The sequence below is a fragment of the Notothenia rossii genome, assembly GCF_949606895.1.
Source record: "Notothenia rossii genome assembly, chromosome: 3".
NCBI lineage: Eukaryota > Metazoa > Chordata > Actinopteri > Perciformes > Nototheniidae > Notothenia > Notothenia rossii.
The window spans coordinates 92,372,904-92,382,014 of record NC_136901.1 but is presented as its reverse complement, the minus strand read 5'-3'; the positions used below and the strand labels follow the sequence as shown (position 1 = coordinate 92,382,014).

The 9,111-nt window shown below is 40.1% G+C and overlaps 1 protein-coding gene across 2 annotated transcripts in view; it reads left to right on the top strand.

Annotated features, from left to right (window-relative positions):
- Window positions 1–185: 185 nt before the first annotated feature.
- slc36a1 (solute carrier family 36 member 1) overlaps window positions 186–9,111 on the top strand; it is a 39,681-nt gene continuing 30,755 nt past the window's right edge. For both annotated transcript variants that reach the window (XM_079669663.1, XM_079669662.1), the window contains exon 1: window positions 186–327. The gene's annotated coding sequence lies outside the window, so the exon portion shown is untranslated. The remainder of the gene's footprint in view (window positions 328–9,111) is intronic.

The following is a 9,111-nucleotide window of genomic DNA, read 5'->3' as shown; positions in this document are numbered from 1 at the left end:
TCTACTTTTACTAAAGTACAAGAACTGAGTACTTATACTTTTACTCAAGTACAAGATCAGAGTACTTCTACCGCCTCTGTATGTTTTTAACACGCTAACGCTTTTCCGTTATTATTATCCGTATCTATGGCAACAAGACGTCGAACGCACACGTCCCCTCGGGTCACATGACCTGCTCTGCTGGCTTGCGGACAAACATCCGACTCCTCCTGCTCTTCCATCTGTAATTCAGCAAGCGGCATGATAGGAAAATCAGAGGTCTGTGGCGAGGATAGCCTCCGTTAAAACCAGCCGGATACCCGCACAGAGATTACAAAGAGGCACGAGGTAGGTTGTTGTTTATTTCGAACCTTTTCCGTGGCGTGTTTACGGTCTCAAAGATGCCATCGCAGAATGAAGCTAACGTTAGCCACATAGCTAAGCTGCTAGGTCGGGAAATCAAAACAAACTGGTGTTTCATTGCTACATTATTGGTTGTTTTTAGTTTTGTTGTTGCTTAAAGAGGACATATTCTGCTCCTTTTCAGGTTCATACAAGTATTCAGTGCCTCTGACATGTCTCCATGCTTTAATGTTCAAAATGCTCTTTATTTGTCTCATACTGCCTGTGCTGCAGCACCTCTTTTTACCCTCTGTCTGAAACCAGTTTGGTTAGTCTTTGCAGACCATTTACATCCACAAAAACCTGTTTAACACACTACAGAAACGGGAACACCAAAACAAGCATAAAACACTCCTTTATGTCACCTTGGTAATTGCCATTTTTAGCTCACATCTCCCTTTCCTGCTATTTCAGGACTCTTTGTCGGAGCTAACCAGAAATTAAATGTGTGCTCAGCCCTATTCACCTGCCTTTTAGCACAATACATACATCATAAGCTCATTAAATAGTGTTTTCACTGATGTTTGCTTTATCAAGCTGTCCATTAAGAAGATAGATAAACTTCTCCTGGTCAAAGATTATAGTGAAACATTTGTGGGTGGGTGGGTGCGTGCGCTACTTAAGTGCAATTTTGAGCTACTTGTACTTAATTGAGTATTTCCATGTTACGGTACTTTGTACTTCTACTCCACTACAGTTCAGAGGTAAATAGTTTAATACCTTTAGTTACTTTCCAGATGTGGATGAATGATGTGAAATCTAATCAAGTGTTAAATCAGACTTTAGTTCCACCTGGAGTAAATCCACCAGCTACCCTGCAGTATACAAAGTCATTCAAACTAGCTGCACCTTTACCAGCTTTGAGAACACTTTCATGATCAATCATTATAAAACGTATCATATATATTATTCTGAAATGGACCAATCTGCACAACGACTACTTTTACTGTCGCTACTTTCACTATATTTTGATGATAATACTTTTCTACTTTCACTTGAGGAACATTTTGAATGCAGGACTTTTACTGTAACAGAGTATTCATACACTCTGGTACTTCTACTTTCACTCAAGTACAAGATCTGAGTACTTACTTTAGTACCAGATCTGAAGGATATTCTCTTGTTTCCATTAGAGACATTTGAGAGGTGTTCAGTTGGACCTCACCTTGTACAAACATGTGCTGTGTGTTAGCTTATCATCAGTAAACACTGGAAATGTCCGCCAAACTCAGGGTTATAATGACATTAAGACCCTTTAATGTAAACGTCACTATTTGCATCTTATTTGTTTTGTATGCCTTGAACTCAAATATCTATTTGCATTATTTAATAAGGGGACCATTGCTGAGAGAACACTAGAAAGCATACCTTTCCCAAACCTCGCACAACATTTTGTATGTAATAAGTACGTATATAAGCTTCGAAACTGAAAGTATTAATCAATCATACATTTATCCAGATGGTCAATCCACAGGAAATGAATCTACAGTTATTTTACATATTGATTGATCTCATTCAATAAAGAAAAATGCTATTTCTTTCTGATTCTAGACTGTCATATGTGAGGAATTAGAGTTTAATCACTTTGCAAATTAAATATTTTAAGCATTTTATACTGTTGGTTAAACAAAATAAGCAACATGAGAGCAACACTATTCTGGGAAATCAACTGGGAGCTTTCATTACTTTCTGAATGACTAAATGGTTTAATTTAAATATAATGCTTTAGTTTAAAGTCCATTAATATTTACTGAATACTAATCACTAGCTACCGCTCCGATAAACATCCATCATCCATACAAGTAAGAAATGCAATATTTCAGCAAGAAAATAGGCCTCTACAATAGTTAAACAAATCCAGTACAAATAGGCTCTCTTTTCCTCTCCCTCTCCTGACAGCCCCTCAGTCTCGTGCAGCTCGCTGAACCTGTACAAAGTGACCCGACAGTAAAGAATACATATATTTATAACTAGTTTTCCAGAGTAGAAAAACTAGTGTGTTGTAAAAACTGCAGTGGCCTTCCTGTCCCCGAGAATGGCAAGCCCATGTTTCTCACTACATTGCAATTACTACTTATTAAAAAGATCAGTTCAATGCAACTAATGTCGTCTCAGTGTTATTGCATGATGTTAAAATTGGTTTGCCATGAATTTAGTGATGGATTGTAAAGATTTGAAATGTAGCATTTAAGTGTTTCTCAGTTACATGGTTGTTGTTTTAATAAATCAGACACCGATGGTGCTGTACTGTATAGACCCTCCAGAAAAACGCGATCCTGCGATCGCCGAATTTACCACATAATCAGCAAAATAGCGCAGATTTTTAAAAGACCGCATATTTATCAAAAGGCTGCATAATCTCCGCATTTTTCCACACAAAGTTGAGAAAAAAAAAAGTTAACTCGTCTTGACGTGAAGTAGTGATGATGACATGACGTCATCAGCTCGCGCATTACGAAGATAAACAACACCGTAGAGTGAACGCGTGGAACTCACACGACGAACATTTCTGCTAAAGACCGGGCAAAGCAGTACCCCGATGTCTTTCACGAAAGTGGGGGGAAACTATTCTGCACCCCGTGCAACTGTGTGTTGGAGCATAAGAGAAAATCGACGGTGACGACTCACTTTGATTCATTCAAACATTCGAAAATGCTTTCTGCTGCTGCGGACAAGAAAGCCAAACAACTCACGTTCAGCGAGGCATCAACCTCCAAAACCCTTTAGAGGGCTACAAGAAACGAAGTGAGTAGCCTACAAGATTGAAGCTGGTCAGATAACAAACGAGTAAATGAAAACAGAATGAGGCGGGGGGGGGGGGTGTGTGTGTGTGTGTGTGTGTGTGTGTGTGTGTGTGTGTGTGTGTGTGTGTGTGTGTGTGTGTGTGTGTGTGTGTGTGTGTGTGTGTGTGTGTGTGTGTGTGTGTGTGTGTGTGTGTGTGTGTGTGTGTGTGTGTGTGTGTGTGTGTGTGTGTGTGTGTGTGTGTTTCTGGAGGGTCTAACTGTACCTCTTTATATAGGCATTTTTTCCCTAACAAATAGTTTTTGCGCTGATCAGGGGGTACTTGGCTGAATCTTTTTTCTAAGGGGGTACAGTATTGAAAAAATGTGAGAACCACTGTGTTAAACGCTGTTATACAAAACAACTTACATACATTCAGTACTGTGGACAATCCCCACAGGAGCCATTTGGGGTGAAGTGTCTCAGGGACACAACGACATGCTGACTGCAGAGGGGTTTGAACCTGTTAGAACTTTAGATTAAGGTTATACATATTCACCATCAACTAGTTGTTCATTAACATATTAGAGTCAAACTACTAGCTTATTGGTTATGAACAAGACTTCACTTTAAAATAGCGAACATATTCTGAGTTAGAAATACCTCATTTTGAGTTATTTTGACACAATTAAGACTTTTAGTTTCATGTCTTGTTACATAAGAATATATTTGTTAGGTGTTATTATGAGAGAATGTCTTATTAGGCCCATATTGAGCATATTAAGACCCAAACTCATGTACAACAACGTCCTTACTTACATTAAATAAGCACTAATAAGAGCAAACCAACTCAACTAATGGCCTAGTACTTGTAGAATAAGGCATTAATATGCGTTTTATAATGACTAATCTAATACAGAGCCAATACACTGCTAATATACTTGTTAATTAACAACTAGTTGGTGGCCAATATGTGTACCTTAACATAAAGTGTTACCACAACTTAGATTGTCTTTCTTTCATTTTGTGTTTACGTTTAAACGTCTCGACCACATCTTGCTGTCCATCTCTGTGTCTCCTAAAAGGCAGCTTTTTGTTTCAGTTTAGGTGCCGGCTATCACACGGCCAGCTGTTTTCATTTCCTCTTTGCATGGTTAGTCTGCACATTGAGAAATCTGCTGAGTCGCTCATGAACTAGACCAGGAGTGGGGAGCCTCCGGGCCGTATACGGTCCGCGAGACCATTTGATACGGCCCTCGAGGTAATTTATAAACACACGCAATAAAAATAAAATCTAGACCGCAAAAGAATTAAACAAGTGACTGCTTGTTTTTCCTGGCCAAGGTCAGGTTCCTTGAACACAACACGAGCGTAACGTGTCATCACGTGGTATAGCTCACGTCACATATTCAATATTAAACGAGACCGTAAGTGTCACTGTCATTGATAGCAGCGAACTTAATATGGCGAGTGTTAAAAAGAGAAAGGTGGAGGCAGATTGTCGGACTCTCCAGGAGGAATGGACGAATGATTATGTTCACCTGGTTCTGTTGTTAGTTTCTGTTGTGTTTGAGTTTAGTATCCAGTGTTCGGGCATTTTGCTCCTTACACCTTTTTTACAGACTCTCCAAAGCAGTAAGGATTAAGAGGTTGCTTCTTCTTTGCACAGCATGAAAGAAAGGCCAAATGAATGGGCTGTGATGTTAGTTTTGTTTAGTTTCTACGGCCCTCGGAGGATGTTGTGAAAATGAAAATGGCCCTTGAGAGGAAAAAGGTTCCCCCCCCCCTGCTCTAGACCCTTCTTTAACATAAATCACCTTTTTCTTGATGCTCACTGAACCTCTTCTGAACCACGCTCGTCCTGAGAGGAGCTGCCAGGAGAAATGCTTTTGTTTCACTGTTGTTGTACACGAGTGACCTTGTAGTTGTTCTGTCAAATATCCCAAGATGCAGTAGCACTGATGTGAGATAAAAGCAGAGTAAGCGCCTGAACCTTGAACTCAAAAACACCCGTCAAAGTCTTTTTAGCTGGAAGTCTCAAGTCCATGCTTTCCTCAAAAAAAAAAGAAACGTCCACTTTCACGAGATGTCAACACTGAACAGTGACAGTGTGACCGGAAGATAAGGGGAAGTTAGATAAGGTAAAGTCATGACGGTTACATTTTGGTTCCTAAAAATGTGGGCGAATGTTTGTGCAATGAGTCGGGGGGGGGGGGGGGGGACGACGACGGCAAACCCTCGTGCAAACCCTTGAAATAAAACCTTAATATAACGTGAAGAAAATAAGGAAAACGGCCTTTAGTTGCAGCCCTAACTTTGGTATTTAATGATTTAACAATGTCAAGTATACCGCCATATGTATCAAGAGTGTGTGCAAAGTCTCAAGGTTCAGAACACGTGTTTCAAGGTTAGAAATGTGCTTGAGTTTTACATGTACTGGTCTCTCAACACACTTTCACTCTTAGGAATAATGTTAATACAATCCTGTGGTTATGTTGGTTTTTGTGTGTCCTCACCCTAGCAGAATTGGAGCTAGCTTAGCACTAAATAAGCACAATTAAACATCGAAGTTAATATATGAACAGCTGGTAAAATAGACATTGATTGCTTAGGATTACATTCATGGTAACAAACAAAATGGTGTATGTGAAATGTTTTGTTTTGCATTTCTCTGCACAAACCCTTTATATCACCGTCCCCAACTTACTATGACATTGAAATGAACTCCTCTTGATTATGGGTCACTGATGGAAAGATGCGGCATGCTTTTTATTTCTTTCAGAGCTAAAATCAGAAGTCCTTTTGTTCGTCCCAAAGCGTGGATATATTTGAACATTGTAATTATTGTCTTATTATTATATCATTTATTTAAACAAGCCGTTGTAAAATGTACGTCATAACCGACCGCAGCTGCTGGTAATTAGAAATGAGAAAGAGAAAAGAATCACGGAGCAATATAGTTATTTGACCTTTGAAAGTATGTGTTTGTACTGATATCTTTTGTTTAAAGGTCCCCTATTATACTGTTTTTCATCCATACATCACACGTCTCAGATATATCCAGAACCTGTCTCTGATTGGCTGAAACACCAAACAGATCATTGCAGCATTACCCATAATCCCCTCTGTTTCAGCCCTGTTTCAAAAGTGCTGATTCTCTGCCTGTTACTTTAGATCAGGGGTGGGCAAACCTAGGCACGCGTGCCACCATTGTCACGCGGTACCGTAACCAGTGGCACTCTAGGAATAAGTGTGCAAAATATTTAAATTGTATTTTCGGATCCTGAACGAGATCGCCGCCAGAGCGTGTCTCCCCGTTACCTTCAGAAGGAAGCCATGCACGCAACGCAGCGCAGAAGGGTAACTTCTAGGCCCCGCTCTCTTTAACTCCAGTCGACTTGCTGCTGCTTTCCTCCGTGGGGAAACGATCAGGGGTGTAGTGCTGACGGAGCGCACCGGAACACCGCGCCGGCACTATTGCAGTACCCATAATAGACCCTCCAGAAAAACGCGATTATGCGATCGCATAATTTATCGCGTAATCAGCAAAATGGCACAGATTTTTAAAAGGGCGAATAATCCCCGCATTTTTCCACACACAGTTGAGAGAAAAAAAAGTTAACTCGTCTTGACGTGAAGTAGGGGTGCAACAACTAATCGACTTAAACGATTAAAATCGATTACCAAATTAGTTGCCAACTAATTCAGTCGTTGATTCGTTGCTGACACGCGTTAAGCTCCAACGTCTTTTTATCGGTACTGGAGACATTTAAAAAATATACGTCAAGTGTTATTGCTACAAAAACATTATATCGCAGTCTTAGTGTCGCCAACTCGTTTCTAACATGCAAAAAGACAAACAAATGCGTCTATGATGTATTTTGGATCAGACGAGATCTCTCTCCCCCGTCTGTGTGCGAGGGGGCGGGGCAGTTTAGACACACGGGGCTGCTACATGGTTATGGTTAGAAAGGATCCCTCTTGTGTAAATATGACGTCACGTTCTCGTTGTAACTCTCGTTGGAGCGGCTCGGAAACCCATCTACAGCAGTAACATGATGCAACATACACATGAATGCAGCAGGATAATAGGAAAACACTGAAAGGGAACATTTTATTGCACCAGGAGCTATCTTGGGACTTTTACTGCAACAACGTTGACTTGCCTGTGAATACAAAATAAACCATAGTGTTGGTGATCTACAGTGTTGTCATTCTTCTTTGAACACCAAGACCGCTAACACCCTATTTCAACAATCACACTCCCTGTCATTGACATCATTAATAGATAGTTTAGCTTCTCACCATCATTTGCTGTGGCCCACTGATGTTAACGATCGTAACTGAAAGGCTGCCTGACAAACGTAAACATTCAGCCACGTGACTTGCAAACTCTCGCGAGAGTTTTACACAAGACGGGTCCTTTCTAGCCATAACCCTGCTACATGCAGCAACACACACACGGAGGAGATGGCGGAGAGAACGCGCTGCGAGGTGTGGTTAAACTTCGATGTGGACAATGCTCGTTGCCAAAAGTGCAATAAGTGTTTAGCATGTAAGGGCTTTAACACGAGCAGTTTGTCAAAAACATTTAGCAAAAGTGCTCCACATCCAGATGGAGGAATGCACCGGGTTCCACTGTCTTTCTAGTAGCTCTGTAGCCCCCCCATCCACGAGTAACATTTCCACGTCAGGTGTTATGTATGCTAGCAGCGACACACGGAGTTAACTCAACTATACAAACATGGGTTAATGATTAGAGGTAACAGAGTTATTTATTTTGTTAAAGTTTCAACTATTCTGTTTACAGTTCTGTCATCACATTATTTAATACGATTTGTTAAAACATTGTTGTTTCTTTTGATGTGAAATATTATTTATTTAATTTAAATAAAAAGCAATGTTAATTTTGTTCAAAATGTGTTTAGTTATTTTAATAATATATGTATTTTTGAATCAAGTATTCATCTTTATTGTCTTCATTGTTAGTTTCCACATGCCTAAAACAACCTCAAGCTAAATCTAAAAGTTGATGGCTAAATAAGAGCGCTTGAGAAATTGTGCAAGGCACACAGTAATAGTCCGAATAGTCCATTAATCGTTTCATTAATCGATAGATTAATCGATTATCAAATAAGTCGTTTGTTGCAGCCCTAACGTGAAGTATCTCATTTACCAACGAACATTTCTGCTAAAGACCGGGCAAAGCAGTACCCCGATGTCTTTCACGAAAGTGAGGGGAAACTATTCTGCACCCCGTGCAACTGTGTGTTGGAGCATAAGAGAAAATCGACGGTGACGACCCACTTTGATTCATTCAAACATTCGAAAATGCTTTCTGCTGCTGCGGAAGAGAAAGCCAAACAACTCACGTTCACCGAGGCATCAACCTCCAAAACCCTTTCGAGGGCTACAAGAAACGAAGTGAGTAGCCTACAAGATGGTCTGCAAACTAGCGGGGCGGGTCCTGCTCTGATCTGATCAAGAATGATTGTGATTGGTGGTTTGCTGTGCATGCAGAGCCTGCATGTCACTCACTCAAGTACCCCTGACATGAGAGCTGCGCAAGTTTTCCTTTTGTAGCAAGCAGCAAAATAATTGTAACATGACGTGTTTGAGTTAATGTACCTACTTAATATCGCACGTCCTAAAAAAATAGATTAAAATAAAAAAAATATATATATATACAGTGGGGCAAAAAAGTATTTAGTCAGCCACCAATTGTGCAAGTTCTCCCACTTAAAAAGATGAGAGGCCTGTAATTTTCATCCTAGGTATACCTCAACTATGAGAGACAGAATGAGACACAAAAATCCAGAAAATCACATTGTCTGATTTTTAAAGAATTTATTTGCAAATGATGGTGGAAAATAAGTATTTGGTCAACAACAAAAGTTCATCACAATACTTTGTTATTTACCCTTTGTTGGCAATGACAGAGGTCAAACGTTTTCTGTAAGTCTTCACAAGGTTTTCACTGTTGCTGGTATTTTGGCCCATTCCTCCATG